Here is a 15421-nt window from a genome sequence, read left to right as displayed (position 1 = left end):
ACAAAAGAATAGAAGAATGATGAATGTAACAACAAAAAATTGAGAAGCAAAAGTAGATGAAAGCATAAATTAAAATCTAAATATAAGATTATTAACCTAAATCTGATCCTAATCCTAATCCTAATCCTAGAGAGAAGTGAGAGCTTCTCTCTCTAAAACTAACTAAAATTAGATCTCAAGTGTCATGTGTGTAGTGATTGATGTGTTCCCCTTCATTCCTTGGTCTATTTAGCCTTTACCTGCCAAAAACACAGCTCCAAATGGGGCCAGAAACCCTCTAAAATCGCCAGGCATGAGTTCTTCTTTAAAAATTATGTGCGGCCTTCGGCGCGTACTAGTGTGCGAAATCGTGATCTTTACTTCCTTGGTAACGGCGCTAAAAACTTCATACGCACGTTCATATTCTTAATTTTGTTTCACAACTTTGTACAACTAACCAGCAAATGCCCTGGGTCGTCCAAGTAATAAACCTTACGTGAGTAAGGGTCGATCCCACAGAGATTGTCGGCTTGAAGCAAGCTATGGTCACCTTGTAAATCTCAGTCAGGCGGATTCAACTGATTTTTTGAATTGATAAGTAAAAGATAAATAAAATATAAAATAGGATAGTGGTACTTATGTAATTCACTGGTGAGAATTTCAGATAAGCGTATAGAGAAGCTTTCCTTCCTCTGAACCTCTGCTTTCCTGCTGTCTTCATCCAATCAATCTTACTCCTTTCTATGGCAAGCTTTGTGTAGGGCATCACCGTTGTCAATGGCTACTTCCCATCCTCTCTGTGAAAATGGTCCAATGCGCTGCCACTGCATGGCTAATCATCTGGAGGTTCTCGGTCATACTGGAATAGGATTCACCCTCCTTTTGCATCTGTCACTATGCCCAGCACTCGCGAGTTTGAAGTTCGTCACAACCATCCCTTCCCGGATCCTACTCGGAATACCACAGACAAGGTTTAGACTTTCCGGATCTCAAGAATGGCCGTCCATGGATTCTAACTTATACCACGAAGATTCTGATTAAGAAATCCAAGAGATACTCATTCAATCGAAGGTAGAACGAAAGTGGTTGTCAGGCACACATTCATAGGGAATGATGATGAGTGTCATGATCATCATATTCATGTTGAAGTGCAAATGAATATCTTAGAAGCGGAATAAGTTGAATTGAATAGAAAAACAGTAGTACTTTATATTAATTCATGAGGAACAGCAGAGCTCCACACCTTAATCTATGGTGTGTAGAAACTCTACCGTTGAAAATACATAAGTGATGAAGGTTCAGGCATGGCCAAATGGCCAGCCCCCAAACGTGATCTAAAGATGAAAACTCAAGATGTCAATACAATAGTAAAAAGTCCTATTTATACTAAACTAGTTACTAGGGTTTACAGAAATGAGTAAATGTTGCAGAAATCCACTTTTGGGGCCCACTTGGTGTGTGCTTGGGCTGAGCTTGAAGTTTACACGTGGAGAGGTCATTCTTGGAGTTGAACGCCAGTTTGTAACGTGTTTCTGGTGTTGAACTCCACTTTGCAACTTGTTTCTGGCACTGAACGCCGGACAACAACATGGAACTGGCGTTCAACGGCAGTTTGCGTTATCTAAACTTGGGCCAAGTATGGACTATTATATATTTCTGGAAAGCCCTGGATGTCTACTTTCGAACAAAATTGGAAGCGCGCCATTTGGAGTTCTGTAGCTCCAGAAAATCCACTTTGAGTGCAGGGAGGTCAGAATCCAACAGCATCTGCAGTCCTTCTTCAACCTCTGAATCTGATTTTTGCTCAGGTCCCTCAATTTCAGCCAGAAAATACCTGAAATCATAGAAAAACACACAAACTCATAGTAAAGTCTAGAAATGTGATTTTTAATTAAAAACTAATAAAAATATACTAAAAACTAACTAAATCATACTGAAAACTATGTAAAAATAATGCCAAAAAGCGTATAAATTATCCGCTCATCACAACACCAAACTTAAATTGTTACTTGTCTCCAAGCAACTGAAAATAAAATAGGATAAAAAGAAGAGAATATACTATAAATTCCAAAATATCAATGAAACATAGCTCCAATCAGATGAGCGGGACTTGAAGCTTTTTGCCTCTTGAATAGTTTTGGCATCTCACTTTATCCATTGAAGTTCAGAATGATTGGCATCTATAGGAACTCAGAGTTCAGATAGTGTTATTGATTCTCCTAGTTCAGTATGTTGATTCTTGAACACAGCTACTTTATGAGTCTTGGCCGTGGCCCTAAGAACTTTGTTTTCCAGTATTACCACCGGATACATAAATGTCACAGACACATAACTGGGTGAACCTTTTCAGATTGTGACTTAGCTTTGCTAAAGTCCCCAATTAGAGGTATCCAGGGTTCTTAAGCACACTCTTTTTTTGCTTTGGACCTTGACTTTAACCGCTCAGTCTCAAGTTTTCACTTGACACCTTCACGCCACAAGCACATGGTTAGGGACAGCTTGGTTTAGCCGCTTAGGCCAGGATTTTATTCCTTTAGACCCTCCTATCCACTGATGCTCAAAGCCTTGGATCCTTTTTATTACCCTTGCCTTTTGGTTTTAAGGGCTATTGGCTTTTTGCTCTTGCCTTTTGGTTTTAAGAGCTTTTGGCTTTTTCTGCTTGCTTTTTCTTTTTCTTTCTCTTTTTTTTTTGCCATTTTTTTCTGCAAGCTTTTTGTATTCACTGTTTTTTCTTGCTTCAAGAATCAGTTTTATGATTTTTCATATTATCAAATAACATTTCTCCTTTTCATCATTCTTTAAAGAGCTAACATATTTAACATTTATAAACAACAACTTCAAAAGACATATGCACTGTTCAAGCATTCATTCAGAAAACAAAAAGTATTATCACCACATCAAAATAATTAAACTAATTTCAAGGATGAATTCGAAACCATGTACTTCTTGTTCTTTTGTAATTAAAACATTTTTCATTTAAGAGAGGTGATGGATTCATATTCACTACTTTAAGGCATAGACACTTAGATACTAATGATCATGTAATAAAACACAAACATAAATAAACATTTAACATAAAAAAACAAAAAACAAAAAATTTAAGAACAAGGAATGAGTCCACCTTAGTGATGGTGGCGTTTTCTCCTTGAGGAACCAATGATGTCCTTGAGCTCTTCTATGACTCTTCCTTGTCTTTGTTGCTCCTCCCTCATTGCTCTTTGATCTTCTCTAATTTCGTGGAGGATGATGGAGTAATCTTGGTGTTCGACCCTTAGTTGTCCCATGTTGGAACTTAATTCTCCTAGGAGGTGTTGATTTGCTCCCAATATTTTTGTGGAGGGAAGTGCATCCCTTGAGGTATTAGTGGTTATGAAAAAAAGCAATGCTTTTTCCACACCAAACTTAAAATGTTTGCTCGTCCCCGAGTAAAAGAAGAAAGGAAGGATGAGAAGAAGAAGAGATGGAGGAGATGGAGGTGTGGGAAGGGTTCGGCCACTAGGGGTTTAAGGTGGTTATGATATGTGAAAAGGAAGGAGAGATGGTTTGAATTTGAGTGGGTGGGTGTAGGTGGGTGTAAGATGGTTTTGGAGGGGAATTGGAGGTGATTGGTGAAGGGTTCTTGGGAAAGGGTGATATAGGATTATGAGGAGGGAAGGTGAGTGGAGGTATGTGGGTATCCTGTGGTGTCCACAGATCCTGAGATGATCCTGTGGGATCCACAGATCCTAAGGTGTCAAGGATTTGCATCCCTGCACAAATTAGGCATGTAAAATGCCTTTGCATGCAATTCTGGCGTTTAAACGCTGAATTGATGCTTGTTCTGGGCGTTCAACGCCCAGATGCAGCATGTTTCTGGCGTTGAACGCCAGTTCTATGCTTGTTTCTGGCGTTCAGCGCCAGCTCTTCTCAGGGTGCATTCCTGGCGTTTGAACGCCAGGATGTTGCTTGTTTCTGGCGTTCAACGCCAGATCCATGCTCTGTTCTGGCGTTGAACGCCAGCCAGATGCTCCTTACTGGAGTTTAAACGCCAGTAAGTCCTTCCTCCAGGGTGTGATTTTTCTTCTGCTATTTTTGATTCTGTTTTTAATTTTTGTATTTATTTTATGACTCCACATGATCATGAACCTAATAAAACATGAAATAACAATAAAAATAAAAATAAAATTAGATAAATAAAAATTGGGTTGCCTCCCAACAAGCGCTTCTTTAATGTCAATAGCTTGACAGTGGGCTCTCATGGAGCCACACAGGTGATCAGGTCAATTTTATAGACTCCCAACACCAAACTTAGAGTTTGGATATGGGAGTTCAACACCAAACTTAGAGTTTGGCTAAGGCCTCCCAACACCAAACTTAGAGTTTGACTGTGGGGGCTTTAGTTGACTCTGTACTGAGAGAAGCTTTCTATGCTTCCTCTCCATTGTTACAGAAGGAGATTCTTGAGTTTTAAACACAAGGTTGTCCTTATTCAGTTGAAGGATCAATTCTCCTCTGTCTACATCAATCACAGCTCTTGCTTTGGCTAGGAAGGGTCTTCCAAGGATGATGGATTCATCCTCATCCTTCCCAGTGTCTAGGATTATGAAATCAGCAGGGATGTAAAGGCCTCCAACCTTTACTAACACGTCCTCTACTAGTCCATAAGCCATTTTCATAGATTTGTCTGCCATCTCTAATGAGAAATTGGCAGCCTATACCTCAAAGATTCCCAGTTTCTCCATTACAGAGAGTGGCATGAGGTTTATCCCTGACCCAAGGTCACATAGAGCCTTCTCAAAGGTCATGGTGCCTATGGTACAAGGTATTCAGAACTTTTCAGGATCTTGTTTCTTCTAAGGTAATGTCAGTTGATCTAGATCACTCAGTTCATTGATGAGCAAGGGAGGTTCATCTTCCCAAGTCTCATTTCCAAATAATTTGGCATTTAGCTTCATGATTGCACCAAGGTACTTGGCAACTTGCTCTTCAGTAACATCCTCATTCTCTTCAGAAGAAGAATACTCATTAGAGCTCATGAAGGGCATAAGGAGGTTCATTGGAATCTCTATGGTCTCTAGATGAGCCTTAGAGTCCTTTGGTTCCTCAGAGGGAAACTCCTTGTTGATCACTGGACGTCCAAGGAGGTTTTCGTCACTGGGATTCACGTCCTCTCCCTCCCTTGTAGGTTCGGCCATGATTGTTATATCAATGGTCTTGCACTCTCTCTTTGGATTCTCTTCTGTATTACTTGGGAGAGTACTAGGAGGAGTTTCACTGACCCTTTTACTCAGCTGGCCCACTTGTGCTTCCAAATTTCTAATGGAAGACCTTGTTTCATTCATGAAACTCACAGTAGCCTTAGATAGATCAGAGACTAAATTTGCTAAGCTAGATGGATTCTGCTCAGAATTCTCTATCTGTTGCTGAGTGGATGATGGAAAAGGTTTACTATTGTTAAACCTGTTTCTTCCACCATTATTAAAGCCTTGTTGAGGCTTTTGTTGATCCTTTCATGAGAAATTTGGATGATTTCTCTATGAGGGGTTATAGGTTTTTCCATAAGGTTCACCCATGTAATTCACCTCTGCTATTGCAGGGTTCTCAGGATCATAAGCTTCTTCTTCAGAAGATGCCTCTTTAGTACTGTTGGATGATTCCTTCAATCCATTCAGACTCTGAGAGATCATATTGACTTGCTGAGTCAATATTTTATTCTGAGCCAATATGGCATTCAGAGTATGAATTTCAAGAACTCCCTTCCTCATAGGCGTCCCATTACTTATAGGATTCCTCTCAGAAGTGTACATGAACTGGTTATTTGCAACCATGTCAATGAGTTCCTGAGCTTCTGCAGGCGTTTCCTTTAGGTGAATGGATCCACCTGCAAAATGGTCTAGTGACATCTTTGATAACTCAGACAGACCATCATAGAATATATCCAGGATGGTCTATTCTGAAAGCATGTCAGAAGGACACTTTTTGTTCAATTCTTTGTATCTCTCCCAAGCTTCATAGAGGGATTCTCCTTCTTTCTGTCTGAAGGTTTAAACATCCACTCTAAGCTTGCTAAGCTTTTTAGGAGGAAAGAACTTGGCTAAGAAAGTCGTGACCAGCTTATCCCAAGAGTTCAGGCTATCTTTAGGTTGAGAGTCCAACCATACTCTAGCTATGTCTCTTACAGCAAATGGGAAAAGCATAAGCCTGTAGACCTCGGGATCAACCCCATTGGTCTTAACAGTATCACAGATCTGCAAGAATTTATTTAAGAACTGAAAGGGATCTTCAGATGGAAGTCCATGAAACTTGCAGTTTTGTTGCATCAGAGAAACTAATTGAGGTTTAAGCTCAAAGTTGTTTGCTCCAATGGCAGGAATTGAGATGCTTCTTCCATGTAAATTGGAATTAGGTGCAGTGAAGTCACCAAGCATCCTCCTTGCATTATTGTTGTTAGGTGCGTCTGCCATCTCCTTTTCTTGTTCGAAAATTTCAGTAAGGTTGTCTCTGGATTGTTGTAATTTAGCTTCTCTTAGTTTTCTCTTCAGAGTCCTTTCAGGTTCTGGATCAGCTTCAACAAGAATGCCCTTTTCTTTGTCCCTGCTCATATGAAAGAGAAGAGAACAAGAAAAGAAGAGGAATCCTCTATGTTACAGTAAAGAGGTTCCTTATTGTTAGTAGAAGAAGAAAGGAAATAAGAGTGAAGAAGAATGGATAATCCAAACACAAGGGTGAGGATAGGAGAAGAGATATGAGATGAAAAGAAGTGTTAGTAGATGAATAAATAAATAGAAGGAGATGAAAGAGAGGGAAATTTGAAAATTAAACAAAATAAAATAAAAATATTTTAAAATTAAATTTAAAATTCGAAAATTAATAATTAAAATTAAATTAAAATTAAAACAATTAGTTAATTAAAATGAAATTTTGAAAAAGAGGGAAGGAATTTTCGAAAATTAAAGGTAGATAGTTAGTTGGGCAGTTTTGAAAAAGATATGATTGAAACAAAAAGATATGAAAGATTAAATTTTGAAAAGATAGGAAGTTAGAAAAGAAGTTAGAAAAGATTTTGAAATTAATTTTGAAAAAGATATGATTTTCAAATTGAAAATTTGATTTAACTCATAAGAAACAACTAAATTTTAAAAAGTTTTGAAAAAGTCAACTCAAATTTTCGAAAATTTATGAGTGAAAAAGGGAAAGATATTTTTTTTTTATTTTTGAATTTTAATAAAGAAAGAGAAAAACACAAAATTGACTCAATGCATGAAAATTTTGGATCAAAACATGTGATGCATGCAAGAACACTATGAATGTCAAGATGAACACCAAGAACACTTTGAATGTCAAGATGAACACCAAGAACTTATTTTTGAAAATTTTTAAGAAATGAAAAACATGTAAGACACCAAACTTAAAAAACTTTATTCTTTAGACATTAATAATTCAAGAATGCATATGAAAAACAAGGAAAGACACAAAACAAGAAAATATGAAGATCAAACAAGAAGACTGGCCAAGAACAACTTGAAGATCATGAAGAACATTATGAATGCATGAATTTTTGAAAAATGCATAAATTTTTAGAAAAAATGCAATTGACACCAAACTTAAAAATTGACTCAAGACTCAAACAAGAAACACAAAAATTATTTTTTTTGATTTTATGATTTTATAATTTTTTTTGGATTTTCGAAAATAAGAAATAAAAAGCTTAAAATTAAAATAAAATTACCTAATCTGAGCAACAAGATGAACCTTCAGTTGTCCAAACTCGAACAATCCCCGGCAACGGCGCCAAAAATTTGGTGTGCGAAATCGTGATCTTTACTTCCTTGGTAACGGCGCTAAAAACTTCATACGCACATTCATATTCTTAATTTTGTTTCACAACTTCGTACAACTAACCAGCAAGTGCACTGGGTCGTCCAAGTAATAAACCTTACGTGAGTAAGGGTCGATCCCACGGAGATTATCGACTTGAAGCAAGCTATGGTCACCTTGTAAATCTCAGTCAGGCAGATTCAACTGATTTTATGAATTGATAAGTAAAAGATAAATAAAATATAAAATAGGATAGTGGTACTTATGTAATTCATTGGTGAGAATTTCAGATAAGCGTATAGAGATGCTTTTGTTCCTCTGAACCTCTGCTTTCCTGCTGTCTTCATCCAATCAATCTTACTCCTTTCTATGGCAAGCTTTGTGTAGGGCATCACTGTTGTCAATGGCTACTTCCCATCCTCTCTGTGAAAATGGTCCGATGCGCTGTCACTGCATGGCTAATCTTCTGGAGGTTCTCGATCATACTGGAATAGGATTCACCCTCCTTTTGCGTCTGTCACTATGCCCAGCACTCGCGAGTTTGAAGTTCGTCACAACCATCCCTTCTCGGATCCTACTCGGAATACCACAGACAAGGTTTAGACTTTCCGGATCTCAAGAATGGCCGTCCATGGATTCTAACTTATACCACAAAATTCTGATTAAGAAATCCAAGAGATACTCATTCAATCGAAGGTAGAACGAAAGTGGTTGTCAGGCACACATTCATAGGGAATGATGATGAGTGTCACGATCATCACATTCATGTTGAAGTGCGAATGAATATCTTAGAAGTGGAATAAGTTGAATTGAATAGAAAAACAGTAGTACTTTGCATTAATTCATGAGGAATAGCAGAGATCCACACCTTAATCTATGGTGTGTAGAAACTCTACCGTTGAAAATACATAAGTGATGAAGGTTCAGGCATGGCCGAATGGCCAGCCCCCAAACATGATCTAAAGATGAAAACTCAAGATGTCAATACAATAGTAAAAAGTCCTATTTATACTAAACTAGTTACTAGGGTTTACAGAAATGAGTAAATATTGCAGAAATCCACTTCCAGGGCCCACTTGGTGTGTACTTGGGCTGAGCTTGAAGTTTACACGTGGAGAGGTCATTCTTGGAGTTGAACGCCAGTTTGTAACGTGTTTCTCGCGTTGAACTCCACTTTGCAACTTGTTTCTGGCGCTGAACACCGGACTGCAACATGGAACTGGCGTTCAACGCCAATTTTCGTCATCTAAACTCGAGCAAAGTATGGACTATTATATATTACTGGAAAGCCCTAGATGTCTACTTTCCAAATCAATTAGAAGCGTGCCATTTAGAGTTCTGTAGCTCCAGAAAATTCACTTTGAGTGCAGGGAGGTCAGAATCCAACAGCATCTGCAGTCCTTCTTCAACCTCTGAATCTGATTTTTGCTCAGGTCCCTCAATTTCAGCCAAAAAATACCTGAAATCACAAAAAAACACACAAACTTATAGTAAAGTCCAGAAATGTGATTTTTAATTAAAAAATAATAAAAATATACTAAAAACTAACTAAATTATACTGAAAACTATGTAAAAATAATGCCAAAAAGCGTATAAATTATCCGCTCATCTCGTACGCACACAGTGCGCGTACGTGTCCTTGGAGCAATTCGCAATCCGCCGTGGGCACATAGTGCACGCGCGCGTCCATGGGCATTTTCCAAATCTTTGGCTTCTCATGATTTCTCCACTTTGTATGCTTTCCTTTCACTCCTTTGATCCTTTCCTAGCCCTTTTCAATCTCAAATCACTAGCAAACACCTCAAGGCATCTAGTGGAATCAAAGAAAGATAAAAATAATCAAATTAAAGGTCTAAAAAGCATATTTTCACATCTAAGCACAAATAAGGAGACAATCACAAAATCATGCTATCTTGTTGAATAAATGTGAGAAAAGGTTATCAAAATGCTCTAAATTCAACACAAGATAAACCCTCAAAAGGGGGTTTATCAATAGGACTTCTAGTTCTCATTCCTTGCCAAGAACTTTCTTAGCTATTAGTTTTATTCTTGCAATTTAATTTTCTTGTTCCGTTTTCAAAACCCCAAAATATACATCTCATAACCAATAACAAGAACACTTCCCTGCAATTCCTTTGAGAGACGACCCGAGGTTTGAATACTTCGGTTATTTTAATTGGGGTTTGTACTTGTGACAAATAATTTTTTGCATGAAAGGGTTATTTGTTGGTTTAGAAACTATACTTGCAACGAGATTTCATTTGTGAGATTTTAGACCATCAAAAATTCCTTCATCATAAGGCAGCCAATCTATCAGTGTTCTCATATACATAAACTATCAGTGTTAAGGCAGCCAAACTTAATAACATGAAGTATGCAATGATAGACTAACGGCATTAATCAGTAGACCGTCATGTGCATAAAGCTCTAACTCTCATCCTCGGGACAAGACCTACAACATGACAGACACTCAGAGTATGCAACTGAACATAGTCAGTCCATTCCTCAGGCTCTACAGGAAAGATTGCTCTGATACCATAACCTAACACCCTCACTATTAGAATATTACGCTTCCGGCTACGCCACTTTGATAGCAAGATGTATTACGACAACTTCATATACTGAATAATAAAATAGGAGCCTTTGACTTGAAACTGTATTGTTGTTCTCTTTGAAAAACCGAAGAAATACTTTATCTTGAAAACGAACAAGTATATTCATATATACAAAACTTATTACATAAGTAGCTCATAAATATAATATACATAACATGCAACTCCTATCCCTCTTACAATATTATAATAACAAAGGCGAGGGAAGAATAATTTTCTTTAAAAAAAATTATCAACAAATATTATAAAGTATAATTAACTTACAATTTAATTTCCAAAAATCCGGGATCTTACAACCTGCCTTATTGCCATCCTTAAATGTTTTCAAAAGGCAAAAGACCGTTTGTGATTAATGGTTAGGCTTTTTTAAAGGTAGAATTTTATTTCATGAAAATTAAGATTTGGGTCTACGGTGGACTTCAAAGAAGGCTAAAAGAGGTATTTTTCATCAAAAAATTATCTAGACCAAAAAACAACTTTGAAAGGCATAGGAAATAGTAAAGTGAATACTTATTCTTCTTCTTCAGACATCTCTCCTCACCATCGAATTCTTCAATCGAGCAAGCATGCTTAGAACTCTGTTTCATTCTTTCTCGCTCGTTTAAGAACACGCACCTCATCGAAAGCTTCAACTTTAAACATGAATCTGTTTGAGCCTTCCATATCTCCCACATCAGGTTTGCTGCTTCTCTCAATTTTTTCAAGTCATTTCTGCTTCGTTTCAACGTCTCGGTTAATGGCGTCCACTATTGCCAAACTTCTTGACCCTTTTGACTTCGAGAGGATCTAACTTCGGATCTGAGGCAAGTGGACCATCATTGACCATAGAAAATCATACAGTGTTGGATTATTTCTTCCATCCCATTACATCTTCGATAAGTTAGCGGTATTGTTCTGATTCTTTCATGGAGTTGTTAGTTCACTTGCAACCCCTTGTGCATTACTTTCCAGAGTAAGATTCTTATTTGTGGTTGGACTTTTAGGTTCCAAATAGAAGTTCAGATCTTCTTCTATCGGTAGTGGAGTAGCATCAGTTTGAGTGGAGGTTAGTAGAACTGGTGTGCCAATAAATATCCTGAAGCCACGTGTAGCAACACCTTTTCTCCCTTGGCGAGGTAACCGAATCATCCCCTTCCCCAATTTTAGTTTGTAAAATATTCTGTGTAATATCTATATTATTTTATAATAAGCTATTGGTTCCATTTCTTCTTTTTGTTTAGGAGTTGACTAACCCAAATTAGGTGCGAATAAGTAGGAATTAACATCTGAGTAGATAATGCTTGCTGATTTTTTTATCTAAGAGTCCTCAATTATCCTCACTGAATGCCCATTCCCAATCCTCCATTTGATTACTTTCTTCAAAACCTTTCTCCCGTCCAATAAGCTCCTCCAACCCCATGAGGGGTTATTTCCAATTTCTACCTGTAAGAAGTCGGAGTATTAAAAATATTTGCTCTTATAGACTTGATGAATTAACGAGTTAGGTTTCATCTGTAGTCATCATCCTTGCTTATCTAGCATCACCATTTAACCCAATGCATTTTTTTCTCCGCTTTCCTTTGTCCCTACTAGAATTGTATTATCATCTGGTGAATCTCCTGTATGAGTGTTTTCAGAAGTTTAAAGCAATTAAGTGTGTTAATAGGAATAGTTGTTTCCACTGCTTTAATGACAACCTCCCAACCAATCATCGATAATAAGGCTCGTTTCCATTGTTGGAGCTTGTTAGAAACATTATCTTTAACATTGTTAAAAGTGGTTTTCTTGGATCTGTTAATCACTATGGGTAGCCCAAGGTACTTATCTTAGTTACCAACATGAGGAACATAGGTTCTATTGATGCTAGGTGCTATCTTGATTCCATAGGAGTATTATGGCTAAAAAACATAGACGACGTGTCTAGATTAACCACTTGACCAGTAATTAGTGAATATGTGTGTAGCACATTCATTAAATTGTGGCATGCATCCTCCGAGGCTCTGCTAAATAGGATAGAATCAAAGAAAAGATGGCTGATAGTAGGACATCTGTGATTTAGTCTTAAACCCACATTTTTGTGTCTCTGTTCTCCTCTGTGGAGCAGATGGGATAGACCCTCTTGATAAACCCCAATTCTGGTGGTTTATCTTGTGTTGAATTTAGGGGATTTTATCAAATTATCCCACGTTTATTCAATGAAACAGCATGGTTTCGTGAATTCTTCCTAATTTGTGCTTAAGAGTGAAAACATGCTTTTTAGGCCTTTAAATTGATAACTTTAATTCACTTTAATTCCATTCGATGCCTTGATATGTTTGTTGAGTGATTTCAGACTTAAAGACAAGGATTAGATGGAAGAAGTGAAGAGAAAAGCATGCAAAATGGAGAATTCATGAAGAAATGAGCATTTGGATGATTGAAGGCCACGCACACACGTCATCCACGCGTACACGTGAGGAGGACATTCATAATCATGTGCACGTGTCATCTACGCGTATGCGTAAGGAGGGAATCTGCCAGCGACGCACACGCGCGACGCTGGTCACGTGACCTCATTAAAGTGAATACGTTGGGGGCGATTTTTGAGCTTTCCAAGCCCAAATCCAACTCGTTTCTGAGGCTATTTGATGCAGAATTCAACAATAGACAAACGGGGAGCAATTAGATTAGCTTAGGACCATGCTTTAGGTTGTTTTCTAGAGAGAGAAGCTCCCTCTTCTCTCTAGAATTAGGGTAGAATTAGGTTAATTCCTCTTAGATCTAGGGTTTAATTCTTGTTTTCTTTACAATTTCTTGTTCTATTGTCTTGATTTTCCTATTTCTTATTGTTAATTTCTCATTTTGGTTACTTTTATGTTCATGCACTCGTTAATTTTCATTCCTTTTAATCCAATTTGAGGTATTTCATGTTTAATGTGCTTTTCTTAGTTGTTATTTGATAAACCCCATTTTTAGGGTTTATCTTGTGCTTGATTTAGGGGATTTTATGACCTTTTACCCACATTTATTCAATGAAAGAGCATGGTTTCATGATTGTCTCCTAATTTGTGCTTAAGTGTGAAAACATATTTTTTAGGCCCTTAATTGCTAATTTTGATTCACCTTTGATTCTACTAGATACCTTGATATGTTTGTTAGTGATTTCAGGTTAAAAAGGCTAGGAATGGATCAAAGGAATGAAGAGAAAAGCATGCAAAGTGGAGAAATCATGGAAAATCAAGGATTTGGGATGAACTCATCGACGCGCATGTGCAGCAGATGCGCACGCGTGGATTGTGAGGTCGCATGGCGACAAATACGCGTACATGATGTGTGCGCATGGATGGCAATTTGTCAAGCGACGCGTACGCATGACCCACGCGCACGCGTCGGTGATCGCACATGACTCACTTAAAGGCAATCCGCTGGGGGCGATTTCTGGGCTTCCCAGGCCCAAATCCAACTCATTTCTGAGGCTATTTAAGGCAGAATTCAACGGGGAGTCAACACCTTCCACAACTTTTGAACACAATAGTTTAGTTTTAGTTTAGTTTTCGAGGGAAAGTTAGTTTTTAGAGAGAGAAGCTCTCACTTCTCTCTCGAATTAGGATTAGGTTAGATCTAGATTAGAATTTCTTAGATCTAGTTTAATTTCATGCTTTGATTTACTTTTCCTTTGCAATTTCTTCTTCTTCTACCTTTTCTCTCTCTAGTTTAGCATTTAATTCTGGTAATTCTTTACTTCTATGTTGATGCATTTTTGTTCTTCCATTTTCCTTTTAATGCAATTCATGTTTTGATTTCCTTTATTGTTGATTTGCTTTATTGTTGTTAATTCCTTGCAATTGAGTAGTGTAGATGCCTTCCAAGTGTTTGATAAAATGCTTGGTTGGATTGTAGAATAGATTTTTCTCCTCTTGGCTTAAGTAGAGTAATTAATGACTGATGACATGTCATCCTGTGAATATTTTTTATGCTTTTTCATACAAGAAATTGATGATTAGTGCTTAAATATTGACTATTTTTGTGCTTAAATAGTATTTTCTTTGATCTTTTGATTCTATAAACTTTGTAGGAAATAAGTGGAAAAAGAAGCAAAAAAGCACAAAATAAGCTAAAAAGGACACATTTTGGAGTTTGGGCACACTTTGGAGCCTTAGGCCACGGTTTTAAAAGCGTGACCCATGATTTAAACAAGGAGAGCGCTCTTGGCGCAAAAACGCTATGGCGCACACGCGTACAGGACGCTTACGCGTCGAGCAACAAATTTTAAAGACCACGCGTACGCGTGCATGACGCGTACTCGTGGAAGTGATTGGCGCTCGTTTTGTAAGGGAGCGCTACGTTCAATAAATCAGCGTTTTCGGGAAAAAGCTAAATTTGGAATGGAAGTTCAGCCATCGACGCGTACGCGTGTATGATGCGTACGCGTCGATGTGACATACCTGAAAAAGCACGCGCAAGCATGGGCTGAGCGGCAGCGTGGATGTGGCATGTTTGAAGACCCACGCATACGCGTAGGTGACTCGTACGTGTGGGGAGCGCTCAATTGAAGAACGCTACGCTCACTTAGAGAACGCTGCAAGGAACGCGCGCGTGTACGTGACGCGCACACATCGATATGCCAGATTGCCAAAGCACGCGTAAACGTGAATGATGCATACGCGTGGATGGGCGTAAACGCAAAAGCACGCGCAAGTGTATAGGATGCGTTCGTGTTGTTGAATGAACGCTGCGCGCTATTTGAAAACGCTCCGTTCTCCTAGAAGCTGCAGCTCGGGCTCAATTAATCTGATTCAAAGTCCATTGAAAATTCAAAGCAAGTAGAGCCCATTGACATCACTCAAAGGCACAAGACACAGTTAGAATAGGAATTTCATTTGAGTTGTAATTTTCTTTCAATTTTAATTTCATTTGTAATTTAGGAATGCCTATAAAAAGGCTTTAGTTCTGTTAGAAAAAAAAGAGCGCTGGAGTAGGGTACAGTAGTAGTAGGCAGTAGTAGGAGTAGGAGTAGGAGTAGAATAGAAGGCTCTCTTGAAACACTTTTACTTTTCTGCACTTTTACATTTCAG

General features: G+C 38.1%; 1 non-coding gene across 1 annotated transcript; it reads left to right on the top strand.

Moving 5' to 3' along the window:
- Nucleotides 1–5915: 5915 nt before the first annotated feature.
- On the top strand, nucleotides 5916–6023 carry LOC148548699 (small nucleolar RNA R71). The gene has a single exon (XR_015898632.1). It is a non-coding gene; the product is annotated as a small nucleolar RNA R71 (small nucleolar RNA).
- The last annotated feature ends 9398 nt before the right edge of the window (nucleotides 6024–15421 follow it).

Source organism: Arachis ipaensis, chromosome B8 (assembly GCF_059453495.1).
Source record: "Arachis ipaensis isolate K30076 ecotype BB chromosome B8, ASM5945349v1, whole genome shotgun sequence".
Taxonomy (NCBI): domain Eukaryota; kingdom Viridiplantae; phylum Streptophyta; class Magnoliopsida; order Fabales; family Fabaceae; genus Arachis; species Arachis ipaensis.
This window is presented reverse-complemented; position numbering and strand designations above follow the sequence as displayed.